Raw genomic sequence first — 14,607 nt, forward strand, 5'->3', positions numbered from 1 at the left:
CCATGGCACAAGGTATTTTTTGTTTGTTCAAGGTGGGATCAAAGACTCATTCCCCAAGCATTTCACCTTGATTAAGCTGAGCACCAGGCCAGGGGAAGCTTGAACCCATTGTATCACCGGTGGGTACCCGGCGGCACTGGAGATGGAACCCTGCACCTCCCGCATGCGAGGTGGATGCTGAACCATTAGGCCACCGCTGCGGTACAATAAAAGAATCATAACTATGTAAATGCAGCATTAGTAGTGCAGTTACAGACTTGGAAGCATATGTATGTATGATGTGCATGGGTGTAATCCCTATGTGGCAGAGGTTGAGACCCCGAAAAAGTGACCAGTTTCTCGATGTCGTCGATTCAGCTACTTTCACAAGGCATACTTGCCAACGGCACTGTAAATGTGTACTAAGTGCATGCCAGTTCTGACTTGAGTGCCGACATCACAGATGTCGTAGGGGGATATTGTTTTGAAACCGGAAGGCCTCAAGACAGCCGAAGGACTCAAGGAGTGAACAGAGGGAACAGAGGAAGTTTGCTCTACATGCGTAGAGCAAATTCTATGCAACTATTACGTGCAAAGAAAAAGGGTTGTCACAGATGTTCATGTCAGGAAAGCTCCAAGGACTCCCCTATTGGGACAGGAGTTCTGGTAGTTAAAGCGCTGGTCATCACTCACTTTTTGGTCATCACACACAAAGACAACAATGCAAAAATGTTCCCAGGACTGCCTAGGAACTATATGTGAAAGTATACAGGCCCGTCTGAAAAGAAGGTGACCTCATGCAGAGTTTTGTTCCCCATGGGGCCAGCAATTGATAAGGAACTCCACTGCCTCAGAGCTCGGGGCTTACTCCAAAAGCAGACAGTCATACACACTGGTGCGCACCAATTGCTCCCGTGCAAAAGCCACCAGAAGACATATGGCTCTGCATAAACCTGACCAAACTAAGCCAGTCAATTCAAAGAGAATTTCACGTCCTTCATTCAAGTTGCCGAGTATCTCTCCAAGCTTGATGCCAACTTTGGTTTCTACCAGATAAAGCTAAGTTCTGACAGTCACGAGTTCACTTTAAGATCATGTTCATGCCTTCCATACCAACAGAATGGGCTGACATATCAAAGACTGCTGGTTAGGTGTGAACGGACCCATAGCCAATTGGCAATCCTTTTTAACTTGAGAAGCAACAACCACACAGAATCAAGGTCAACACCCTTGCAACTGCCATGAACAAGTGCCTTTAGCAGCACTGCATTTACAGGTTTCATATTTCTTCCCCGTATAAATTAACTTGACAGAACTCTTGACCAATAAACTTGACTGAACTCTTCACTATTACTGAGACCAGTCATGCAGAAGGCATCAACTGAACACTCTTAAAGGGGTCATGATATGGTCTACCAACAAGTCATGCTTTTACAATGCAGCTACTAGCCAGGACATTATTATGCATGCTTAAAAAAGAAGTAGGGCCCTACGTACGCATTTCAGCTAGAACAGCCATATTGAAGCAGCCACAGTGATGTCATAAACTGACAGCACCGTCATCTGCTGTAAAACTGCCGTGCACACGGTCAGAGAGGTGAGATGCTGCTCGCTTCGTGTGCAGTGGCTTCTTGTTCTACCTAAGAACTGTTTCCCGTCATTGTACTCTCTGTTGCAGTCTCGCATGTATGTGCAATCCTGAGGTCCACCAGAAGGTGCTGGATTACTGGAGAGCATAGCCAAAAGCAGTGCAACAGGAAAGAATTCTTTCAGTGCCACTGAAAAGCCACTGCACAACAGACTAGTTACAGCTCATACTTTTTCAAATGACAATGAGATGGTGAGTTCTCCTCCATCTCAAAAGAATAAGGGGACAACAATGACTACTGCATGCCAGACAATGCCATCATGGAGGCCAAATTCACTTACAAGGTTCAGGTTAGGATTCAGTGAACTGTTAAAACAGTTCAATGAACTGTTAACAGTTAACTGAAACAGTTCAAAGAACTGTTAGAACCCAAATCTGAATGCTTCACATTCTCCACGGTGGTGTCCTTTGGCCCAACATAAAGCACAAAACGGTGCTTGAAACTGGGCTGCAGCTTCCTCAGTCCTGCCACGATGCTCAGAACCAAAGAGGGCAGCCGCTCCCCGGCCCAAAAGAAAAGCCAGTGCTTGTATGCAGTGAACATGGCACACATGGCACCAGTCCACAGCAAGCATCTGCAGGTTTGGCTCTCGCTGAGCTGTCAGGAAGAGGTGCTAGAAAAAAAGGCATAATTTTGATCAGTTGAGTGTACAGGCCATTACCATTCGACACCAGTACCATTACATATATTTTGTACAAGCTATGTAATTTTGTAAGGAAAGAGGCATACAGAAAAATGGCAAGGTTTTTCAAGCCACCGGCATGCACCTGTCATGCATCAGTAGCCGGAGACAAAGCAGGTGCAGTTTCATCATGCAGATGAAAAGAGGAAGTTCATTGAAAGAAATATTTCAAATAGTAACTGCGTGGGTGTAAAACTAGAGGGCACAATCTTTCACCCATACAATGGCTTATAAAGACTGCTGATGCATACAGCTGCAGACATAAGAATGAGAACAGAGCTGAAAAGAACACCAAGGTCAAAGTGAAGTATGCCTATATCGACTGATTACTGTGTTCTAATAACAAAACAGCAACTTTGACTGAATAGAGCTGTCATAAGCTGGAAATGGCCAAGAAACTAAATACAGCTGTCACTGCCACAGGCCATTTCCAACAGCCAGCTGCAATGATATCGATCCTTCTTTTTTATATCTTCTTCAGGCACTGTGTCCACATACCCAAACGTGACCACAACACTATCAAATCTCGCCCATACAAGCAAAAATTTCCACAAACATGGAGGATGTAATTAAATCTGCTGAAGTCATTTGCGTAGAGAGATACCACGACATGTATATGAAAGAAATGCCGGAATTCATTTATTTTCTTAATGAATGCCTCTGGTTACAGTAGTCCTGCGGCTTTTCTGGTGAGTGGCAATTTTAGTTTGCTGGTTTTGCAAGCATAACAGCTATAACATGCCTAAAATGCTAATATTTTTTTACATAATCACAGCTGGGTTTACTTTTAATCTATGTGAAAGCAAGAAAGCATGGAGTGGTGGCACAGCACACTCACAAAATCAACACAGTTGCACATGGAGTGATCTGCAGGCAAACTGATGTTGACTTTATTCTCGGTACACAAGGGCCTGATATTAGAACAACACATGCGTAGAGGAGGCAGTGTGACTATTAACACTCAGCTCAGGGTCAGGGTCAGCTCGAGCCTGCTATTCGCTGGAAATGGCACTGGCTACCAACAACAGTCTCTGTTGCGACTATTCTATGCCACAAACTGCTTCACACACTGTGTCAACTATTGAGGAAATGCAGTTTTGGGGCATACCACATCCTTTGTATTTGACCAACCTCACACCACCGAGTTTGCTTGTGTTTGCCTTTCTTCAAAATGTGCAAAGTGTAATGAGGTCCCACAACAACAAAGGTCACTCAGGAATGCATGAACGATGCTAACCGATTTGAAATAATAATTTTTCCTCACAATATATAGGCACTTGCCAAGAACTGGCAAAAAAAACTTAAAAGACGGCTTTGTTCAGTACTAGCAATGTAGTTATTTTAGTACCCTGATTAAACCTTCTGTAAAAGAAATTTAAAAATCTAGCTCCAGCTTACCACTGAATGCACCTCATATCTGCGTGCACAAAGGAAGCAAAAGTGTCAGAGGTGCTCCTGGAATTGAAGGTTAGGTACGCAATACTGCCTAGAAGAAGCAGAGATATGTAAAAAGGATGACATGTATGGAGACTATAGAATCGAGTCGCTATCAGATGATTTCTAGGACAAGCAACATAAAACAAAAACGACAAGAACAACTCTGCAAAAGTCATGCAAGCTGTCCAGCTTCATTGCTGTCTGCTGGCAGTACACTGCATTGGTAGATCTGAAACACTACTTTGAGAACAACATGAACCATCCTAGGCTATACATGGCTTGGACGTCACATCATTGAGATCGCTGCTACGGCAGCCTTGTTTACGAACCACTTGGCTGCCACGCACGTTTCAAGACGTGGATAAAGAGATGTGTTTTGTGCTGCAACCAGCTCCTTTGCTGTCTGTGCGTGGAAATGCCTTCTCTTCTGAATGCACAGTCCTTTCACAAGGGCTAAAAATTGCAACTGATCATGTCAGTGCACGTTCAATGTGAGGAAAAGGTTTGACAGTGCAAGAAAATTGGCCCCTCAGGACTGGAAGCAGAGAAGAGTGCAGGCATTAGCCTGTTTGCGGACATTAAAAACACACATTGTCAGCTACTTTGCGACTGTCGATCGAAGCTACACAAATCACCGTAATCGCACAATTCCTATGTTCGTGCGTAGGTGAGAGCGTTTCAGCAATGCAAGCTCAAGGAAGGTGAAATTCTACTTCAGATGTCAATATTCTGTTTTTAAATTGCAACAAACGATCAGAAAGCATGTAAATGCAAAGTTCGCCCAAAATAATAGATGGCTAGCTTTACTATTGCCCAAGTAAAGAACACAACAAAAACTAATATTTCGTGCTTATCAAGCGCACTTTAAAAAAAAAATGTTTTCAAAAAAAAAATTTTGCTGCTTATATACTTTAAGAAGTGTTTTAAAGGCATTTCAGAAAAGTGAAACCTTTTATTGGCGTCGTGTGTCGTTGTGTTTTCACTTTTGCATACTGCGTTCACGGGAAAGTCGTCTGCGCACACACGAACATCGTTGACGGAATGAAAAATCTTAGTATTGCCACTCCGTGTTCCCGAAAAAATACGACTGTCCCGCAACAAGTAGCTCACCGTACGTCCCATGATGCTTTGAGCGTCCGTGCTGTCTGACTAAGTGCAGAGCCGCCAGCATTCCCTCTAGGTAATGTCATGAAACTAGTCTGAAGACGCTTCGCGCCACAATAAGCCGCGCATACCCGCGCACTAAAACATACGAAAATCAAAACATAAAGGACTGACTGGGAGAGCGAAAAACTGAGGGAGAAAACGGCTTCATAGACATTGGGCTTGCGAACACTGGCCGCGTGACGTTACGCTCCCTCCTTAAATTTTTTCCCTCCATGATTGTTACCACCGGCCGACCTCTCCTCCTTTTCCTCTCGTTAAAATTCTTTTCTCCCTCTCTTTTTACGCCATGCTTAAAAGGAAGGAGAAAAAGACGAACAGAATCGCTTGTGCGCGCGCGTTCTGCCTGCATCCTCATGTTTGATGATGATCATCATCATCATCACCAAACAAGAACATTGACGCCCAGCTTTCCTTCTGAAGAGAGCCGTAGCCACACTGCTATTCTGTCAATCCACCTGGCCACCTCGACTGCACCTGCGGGGTTGCTGACTACAGCGTTTTGGCGTGGCGCCGTCGAGAAGGGGTTCGCCTGCTGCTTATTCCAACTCCGGCCTCAGCGCGGGGTCTGTGACACGGTCTCCTGGGCGGACACTGGATTCCGAGCCTCGCCAGGGCTTTCGACGGGGAGGCAGCGAACCCGGAGAACGAGGAGTGGGCGACGGCTGCTGCCACGTCACTCGACGCCAATGGCTACCAAGGCTGCACACACCGGAGAATGCCCAGCGTTGCAGAGCAGTCAGCCGTCCGGCTACTACACACCCATCGACTTTGTCATCTGCGGCTTCCAGGGTGAGTTTTTTGAAGCCACTACCGTAAAGAAATCTTTTTTTTTTCCGCATCTCTTTGGCACCCGTTTGTGCGTTTCGCGGCGTCGCTGTTACCGTTGTTCCGCAGGACACCGTATTCGTGCTTTAAGCTGCGGAACCAATGAAGCGGGAGCTTGGAAGGCAAAGGAAAGGCGCATAACTGCCTTCTTGGAACAGTGGCCTTAAGCTACGTGGTGGTAGTGACAGATATGTGCGCTGCATGTGTTGGCATTGACAGCGTTGTGCCATTTCAAGGAAAGGAAAGAAAGGAAGTGCGCTAAACTGGCTCCCTGGGTCAGTGGACGCCTGAATCGCACTTATAGGTACGAGGGGTGATGAGAGAGAGATGTGGGCTGCAGGCATTGACAACGTTGTGCAGAAACACGGCCCTGAAGCCGTAGGCCATCGGCGTTCACTATGTTCATTGGCGTTGGCAAAGTTTTACACTCCAATCATTTTAAGGAAAGGAAGTGCGCATAACTGGCTCCCTGGGTCAATGGACGCCTGAATGGTGCTTATAGGTACGTGGGGTGATGAGAGAAAGATGTGGGCTGCATGTGTTAGCGCTGACAACAATGAGCGAACTCTCGCGATGAACCATTAACTTCCACCTACCTGGGTGGCAGGGTGGGTGGGGACTTTAATATGTGCACACAAAGACAAACAGGAATTTCTTACGACTTATGCGAGAGAACATCGCGTTCCTCTCGCTCGTACCGCCTCTCACGGCTGTGACAACCTCGCTAAATGCTTGCACAGACCTCGTCTTCGAGAACCAGGCATTGGTGCGAAGAAAGTCGAGCATATATCCGTCTCTTTCTCCAACCCCAAATCTTTATTCATGACAATCAAGAACTGCTAGTGGAGTGTTTCTTGAAGAAGGAATATGTGTGCAAAATAATGAGTTCTCTGTAATTGTACATACATATATTGCTCGAATTCTTTGCCATATTCTATCAAAAAGCTGAAGCAGCTGAGGAGCTGCGCTAAAATTTCGCTTTAGGAAGTAAAGTTATCGTTGGCAATTTTTCTTTCATACTGGGGGACCATTAATTCAAGACTGCACATTGGGATAAATTGGCAAAGCAGACACCTTATCAATTCCAGTGGCCGCATTTCAAAAGCAAACAAAGCCTGACCAGGTTAAAAAAAGAATTCAAGATCCCTGCGGTAACCCACATTGGAGCAATGCGAAAGCAATGACGCCTCATTTCAAGTTGCTTTCTTGTTTTTAATTTGTTCCTTAATTACCCACTTAATGCACAATTAATTTATTTTGATGTGTATTATTTCAGAATTAACTCGCAGTTATTTGCTTCAAACCACCCTTAAATCGTCTTAGTTTCAAAATTAATTCACAATAATTTCAGATAATTCAATTTAATCTAACAATAATTCAACTTAATGTACCATTTTAATTGGTTACCTCATTACACACTTTATTCCCAATTAATTCATTTTGTTTCACCTTAATCCACAATTTATTTAGAGTTAATTCACTTTAATTCATCCTTCATTCACCTTAATGTACCCTTCATTCATATTTCAATTATATTAATTTACTTTAATTCGTAATAAATCTCCTTTATTTGCAATTAATGCACATTAATTCACTCTTGACGCTTTTTATAATCATTACCATATTTACTCTCATAATAGGCGCATAATAGGCATCTGCTAGCAATCGTGTAAATACAGTATTGATCACAGTGCCAAGTTCGGGGTGCGTCTATTATGCGCGGAAATAAAAAAATTGATTTTTCGCGATCAAACTGGGGATGCACCAATTTTGTGAATGCGCCTATTAGTTGAGTAAATACGATATTTCTTACACGATGGCACCGCAATGTACACCCAGCTAAAAGCCGCAACCACAGGGCAACACACTTGCATTTACCACCAGCATTGTGATGCAAGTGGCGGCCGAAGGCAATAAAACTGTGCAACTTTGATGCCTTCCTCTCGCATGTAGTCAGGCTGACTCAAGTGTAAACCAGGCTGCTGAAAAAGGTAAAACGGGGGGGGGTCAGCGTATAGTTAGCAATATACAGGGTTATATTGCACTTTGACCTTTGTAGAGCTTTCAGGATGTGCTTGAAAGAATTTTGTGTAATTTGTGCACCCTCTTTTTGAAGCCTTAAAGAAAAAAGTCCACAAATTATGAGAGTAAATAGAGCAGTTGCTTTGAAATTATTTCAAAAAAAGTACCAATATTCGCAGAAGCTTAGTCCAGAATCCTACTAAAGCCGGCTTGCCAGACTGAAAACAGTTGAGTGGCGTAGGGAAAGCAGTAAAGGGCAAACAGATGAAGGACTGGATAGCTCGAAACACCGAGTAGTGAGGGTGTGGTGGTGATGGTGGCTGCTGCTGTGTAAAGACGCTGCATGCATTAAAATATTGTTGTCGGTTTACTCTGTTGTTGCTTATCTGAAACATTGCTTCGTAAATAACGTCTACGTATCCGCTGCTTCTGTCCTGAGCGTGCAATCTGCGTTTCTTCGGAAGACACTCGTCCTATGCTAGGCGCGAATAGTTCGAGATCAGTGAGAGATTGTTCTCAGTTGTCGAACTTCCACCTCACATTATATTTATATAAGTAAATACTGCCGTTCCTACTGATATCCATAACATCAGAGGCATAAAAATGACTGCTATCACATAACTTCGTGAAAAATCCTTAAATTGAGATTTTTTGCACAGTCGCTGTAAACTGTGGGTCTTCGTTGTAAATATTTAGTGGTTGTAGGCAAATATCAGTGGGTGATCTGTGTATATTAGTGGATAACACATCATTTCAAGTATAAAAGCACTGAAGGAAAAAAAGTAAATTGCGTAACCGCCCATTCCAACATTTAGAGAGGCGTGGCAAAAACAAATCTCACTCACTCCAGTTTAAAGTCCCGAAATGACACTTGAGCAATGAGAGGTGCCATAGTGGAGGACTCCAGAGTAATCATCTAGGGTTATTTGATGTTATTGCACTGCACACAGGTGCCTTTTGCATTTCTGTATAATGTCAGCGCATGTTAAATAACCCCAAGAGATCTAAATGAACCTGGAGCCTCTACTGTGGTGTCCCTCATAGCATGTGTGCCACTTCGGTACATTTTTTTTAAGGGGTTACTTATTTATTCTGTTTTCGCACGGCTATGTTGAAAATATACAGTTATTTATGCTAGAAACGTGCCTTAAATAACAAGTATCAGCAATGTACAGCAAAAGGTCGTTTAAATTTTTGAACTATTATGAGTAAACAGAAAGTGATGTACACCGTGATCAGGAAGCAGTCAGGTTGAGATTAGCCTGTTTTATTGCTCAGAAAAATTCTTCGATAACTTGCCTTTTTCCATTAGGCGTGAACGTAACGATACACTCCCTCGTCACGTTCAGAACTGAGGATCAGACGGGCGGCATTCAGTGCATCCCAGCTTGCCCGTGCAAAAAGAAAAATAATGTTCAACAGTCTAGCAAGGAAACAACACTTCAGAATTGGTATCTAAGTTCTGGAAGTGGTAAGGGAATACGTCTACTCTTCTAAAGACACCTCTACTAAAGATAATACGTCTAGGGCAGGCAGTGGCTGCTGATCCGCATCAAGAGATGGAAATAACTAGAAGAATAAGAATGGGGTGGAGCGTATATGACAGGCTCTCCCAGATCATGAAAGGCAGTTTAACAATATCCCTAAAGAGAAAAGTATACAACAGCTGTAGGTTATCGGTACTCACCTGTGGGGCAGAAACGTGGAGGCTAACTACGAGGATGCAGCTTAAGTTATGGACAATGCAGCGAGCTATGGAAAGAAAAGTGATAGGTGCAACGTTAAGAGGCCAGATGCGAGCGGAGTGGTTGAAGGAACAAACACGGGTTAATGATATCCTAGTCGAAATCAAGAGGAAGAAGTGGGCTAATGTAGGGCATGCAATGCGAAGGCAAGATAACTGCTGGCCATTGAGAGTGGATTCCAAGAGAAGGCAAGTGTAGCAGGGGGCTTCTGTTAAGCTGGGGGTCCACTACACTGCTAATATGCACCTTGTGTGGTCCTAACCATTCACTGAAGCAGTGGCGAGGAGGGCCATCTCTTCTATGGCCGCCGCCGCTCAGGCGTTCTCGCAACGCCTTGGGAAACAACCTTCTCCTCATGGGACGGCGGCGGCGACCGCATGGCAGCGGCGAAGGGTAAAACGGTGGCGAGGAGTAGAAGCGCCGACGCTCAGACGACGGAGTCAGTGCGCGGCGGCGACGACGGCTGCAGCAGTCGCGGCCACCTGCGCTCTGCGTTACGTTGCTCGGTTTCGCGCATGCACAGCTGTGGCTAAAATTGATCACGGCGCACGCCAGACCGGATGTTGACGAGCCTAGTGAAGCTTTCCGTTTCAAAACGGAGGAGTAGAGGCGAGCCAACTTCTGGTTGCGAGGCGGCTTCACAAAAAGTGACGTCAGGGCCTCTCCTTCGTTAACTCTCTCTCCCTCTCGGCCGGTTCACGTGTCCGCTACAGCACCTGTGAACCAGTTGCCACTGATGCCTTCTCCTTCAGGGCCTATGAGAAAGTTGCCAAGGGAGTGTCAATCGATCCGCCTGCAAGTCGGCCGTGTTGCTTTAGCAAGCTGCCTATGGCAAAGCCAGGGTCCGTTTTTAGCTCACTTTCAGTGGTTGGCTTGACAGTGTGCCAATTGTAACTGCAGTAGGATATGACTTGTGCCTTGAGCAGGTCGCCTGATTTTGGCTGGATTCGGACTTTGCCTGCTGTAAATGTACAGGGTGGCCAGGAGTAGTGGAATTTCTTAACTGAATTGGACTGTTGATGGCTGTAGAGATGTGACTGTGAGCACACCGAGATGTGCTTGCCATTTGGCATTCGACATTGTTGCTCCTATATTTGGAGGTGGGCACTATCCGGAAGCAATCTGTCTTCCATTTAAGAGTGTTAGAGTGAAGGTTAATATGCGGTCGGAACATCACCCTGCATTCCATTAAGTACTTAGCTTGCAACTCTGCCAAAGCTGATATGCTTGTGTGCTGCTATGTTTGCATCTGAAAGGTAGGCAGCCAATAGGGTGAAATAGTGAACTGAAGAGTCGATGAAATTGGGAGGAGCAATAGTTGCACCCGACTACCATGGCAAAGCATGTTTGCTCGTGACGATGTCTATGCACTGCGCGAGTTGCGGCATTTAGCATTTCATTTTAAAACAGAACCCCACTGTTATGGTTTTCAGGGAATCGTGAACAAAGCAGCCTTGTAGCTTAGTAGCTGAATTCAGCACATGGAAAAAATGTGAGTGCGAGTGGAACAGGTGCAGGAGCAGCATGCGTGCCACACTGCTTTAGAGGCTGCCACTTTCTTTGCGATGTACCATGCGGCATGCTGTCAGAGTTGTGACGTAGCAGCCAAGTTTGTATAGTATTGATTTCCATGGGAGCTAGAGCAGGACTGGCTGCAGCACCCAGGAACTAACGTTGGTGTTCTACTGTATGCTCAGATATATTTTCATTGCAGCCCGCACCGAGCCCTCAAGAAGCAGAAGTGATATGCGAGAGTGGCACGCCAAGAGTCAAAAATGGGGCATATAGTCGTCTGAAAGCAGCAGCTAGGAGTGGCCACTATTAAGCTTTCTGCTTGCAATACTAGGTTGTTCAGGGCCTTTATTGCACTGTTCAGAGGGCACTCTATTGTCTTTTGTGTTTGTTTCATTGGTCCGTGGTCTATACGTGCCACAACCAAGCACTTTGCAGCGTCAAGCTGGTGTGAAACATTGGCAGTGTGACAGTCTCTGCAGCGAAGGTGCAAGCACGACAAAACTGGCACATTCCCAGCAGTGTTGGCTTTTGGCTTGGCACCATGAAAACAGAAATGCCCCTGGGCTGGTGGTTCGCACTATTCCTTGGTTGCTTGCAGCAGTTGCGAATGGATGCAGAAAAAATGTGGCTTGGCTCCGTTCCACGTGTTTCGGTTGGTCACTGCACTTGGCACATGCTCTGCTGCACCAGCTTGAGCATAGTCTTGGTGCCAATGTTACTCCCACCTATCGTCTTGGTGCCAGTATTACTGCCACCTCTCACAATTCTTCCCCGTGCCATGCCAGCATCTGCAGACACGCTGCAGCCAAGCCGACAGAGTTCTATCTATGGGTGACTCAGACCTGCTGACGCCCAACTGCCAGCTGGTTCTGGCGTATGCTCGCCGCGAGGGTCTTCAGCACGTTCACAGTACGATGCAGCACCGGAGCCGGCACAAGAAAGGCCCCCTGGTGTGGCTGGCCATGCTGCGGCTTGGAGACCACAGGTTTGCGTCATATCCCGAGGAGGCCAAGGAGATCGCAGCTGAGCGGGCTGGTGGGTGGTCTGGGTGGTGTTTTGAGGGGGAGGGGGGTGTTGGCTTCTTGCGAAGGGGCTCTTTGTAAAAATATTGTAACTGCAAACCTCTTTTCAACCAGGCAATGTGGGAACTATTGAGGGAAGCTCACATGGTGTGTATCGCGTGGGTTACAGGCCACTGCCATGCCACTTATCAGCAGCACCTGCCTTTGAGGTGGGCATGTAGGCGACCATTTTTATCGACCATTTTTAGCCAAATTAAAGTGCTATCATGTACAATCTGTACCAAACATTCACCACAGTGGCCTGCCCTTTGCTTGACCTTCAAAACTTCACCTTAAATGAGTTTCGTCGGGGTGCCGCGACTGTCAGGTCACGTGGCGGGAAGACAATGTATGACGCGTATATAAACGCCGCGTAGCCGCGCTTGCCTTGTTATCCATGGAAGAAGACTCGAGAACGTCTGTTTAGTCATGTCAGAGCCATCATTCGACCTTTGGGTATAACCGTATTTAAACCGGGCATAACTATTATTCTGGCATGTTCTGTACTACAACAGATAGTCGGGTAATTTAGCTGCACCCGAAAGATTTCATTGTATACGAGATTCAACCTTCTTGCACACTCAAGAAGATTGTGCAGTTCGCTGGTTATTTTTATCCGAGGTCATTTTCTTGTTCTAATGTAAGGGCCGCTCTAAAAATAATTCTTGACACAAAAGAATTAGAAGGCGAATTTGTACCTTTTTTTAATGCGTTAGCTTTAGAAGCACCACCTTGAAGAAAAAGAGCCCAGCGTCCTCTGCTGTAGTGTTGTGTACACCATCTGCCACCTGCCACCTATCTGCCACCTGTGACAGCTGGCATGTGGCGCCCCTCAGCTCCTGTAGGCGAGAGGAGGAAGAGGCCACAATCTGGATGTGACTGGAAGAACCCGGAGAGTGGCTTCCGTGTACGGAGGACATCCTGAAACTGGCGGAGGGATGCACACCCTGAGGGTGGTTGACTGGGAAAAAACCCGGCGGGTGGCTACCATTGAAGGTTGAGGGCCGCTCAGTAGATGCCAACTACCGTGTAAACGCGTGTAAGGGCTGCACCCGTGTATGAGCCGCACCCCGTTTTCCCGAAGGCAATGTTTTAAAAAAAATAAATCTGTGTAAGGGCCGCACCCGAACTTTTCAAGACCCAGGTGGGAATAGTCTTCTAAATGCACGTGCCGTGGCCTTCGCGATCAGCTCTGGCTGCGAGCAAAAGTGGATCGCAGAGTCCACGCACGCGCCACAGCCGCCTGGGCTCGAGAGGCTGTCCCGTAGGCAAGGAGTGAAATGTGATTCGTACCGTATTTTCCGGTGTATAACACGCACCCTTGTATAAGACGCACCTGCCATATATGCAGGCTGTTATTGAAAAAGTTGGCATATAAGACGCACCCGTGTATAAGACGCACCCCAATTTACCCAGTTAGGCTAGTGAGGCTTAACTAAACATGCTTGTGTGACCATCGTGAAATGCACCGTACCTGTGAGTTCTTAAGCAACGCTAAGTGATCGATAAGGCAACACTCATGCCGTACCCGCCCACGTTTTAACAAAAAAAAAACGCGAGAACTCTCCTTATGTCCATTACAACATTTTATTTTCACTTCAAACCTTCGAAGTCTTCATCTTCGGATGCGCTATCAAAATGTTTGCCCCTTTCTGGAGGCAATGCAGCTGAAACATTCTCTTGGGCCAATGCACGTACTACATACACAGAGCAAACAAAGTGCAAAGGGAGACTACAAAAAAATGCCGGCTTGTCTTGACAATCGCGAAAAGCGCGATTTTCGCCATCTTTTTGGCATTTCACATTACTTTTGCTTGGGGCCTCAGAAACGGCCGCGTGTTTATGATCCCGGAAGTCATCATCCCCGCCGTTTCATAATAAAGTTCACCTAGAAAAGTTGCGCATGGCGCTCCCCGTATTATAGCCGTGTTACAACCGCGTTATTGGTAGCGATATTTTTCCGGTGAAAAAACTTGAACATGAACCTGAGTAATTTCTGAACTCACAAAAATAGCCGAAAAATTCGCATATAAGACGCACTCTTGTATATGACGCACCAGCAAGAGTTTTGAAAAAAAGCCGCGTCTTATACACCGGAAAATACGGTATGTTCCATTTCGGATTTCTTTCGACCAAGCATGCGACTACAAATATGCCAAGTTTTGTTGCCAGGCTTAATTGGAGGACAGCGTATTTTACAGTGTATGTCTGGAGCCGGCTTGAAATGAAGCGTTGGTGAACGCAAAACAGTGTTTATTTGTAATTCATTTTCTGAATGCCGCAGAATCGAAACTAGAATCGAGTAGGGTTTTTAGAGGTTGCTTGTTTCTGAATTCTACATGACAAGAAAAGCTGTCTATCTTAATTTTGTGAGTTTATTTAGAGTATGATTTGCTTACGTCCTTGTTTTATTTTGATGGATTTCGGAGTTCATCTTGGATGTGTTTGTTTAGCCTTAGATATGCTGGCCACCCGTCAGTTAATTTAGTTCAAACGTTCTTTGTTTTCAGAAACATATGCGTTTA

The 14,607-nt window shown here is 45.6% G+C and overlaps 1 protein-coding gene and 2 long non-coding RNA genes across 4 annotated transcripts in view; all 3 read left to right on the top strand.

The window, feature by feature from the left end:
- The window catches only part of LOC149352902 (exosome RNA helicase MTR4-like), a 148,762-nt gene that overhangs the window by 56,667 nt on the left and 77,488 nt on the right, over window positions 1-14,607 (top strand). The gene's annotated exons all lie outside the window — the stretch shown is intronic.
- Window positions 1-14,607, top strand: part of LOC149352903 (uncharacterized) — a 35,741-nt gene that overhangs the window by 20,850 nt on the left and 284 nt on the right. The gene's annotated exons all lie outside the window — the stretch shown is intronic.
- LOC149352904 (uncharacterized) lies at window positions 4,913-12,050 on the top strand. The gene is made up of 3 exons (XR_016290881.1): window positions 4,913-4,927; window positions 5,321-5,703; window positions 11,807-12,050. It is a non-coding gene; the product is annotated as an uncharacterized LOC149352904 (long non-coding RNA).

This window comes from Amblyomma mixtum, chromosome 3, assembly GCF_055824585.1.
Source record: "Amblyomma mixtum isolate Tamu chromosome 3, ASM5582458v1, whole genome shotgun sequence".
Classification (NCBI taxonomy): domain Eukaryota; kingdom Metazoa; phylum Arthropoda; class Arachnida; order Ixodida; family Ixodidae; genus Amblyomma; species Amblyomma mixtum.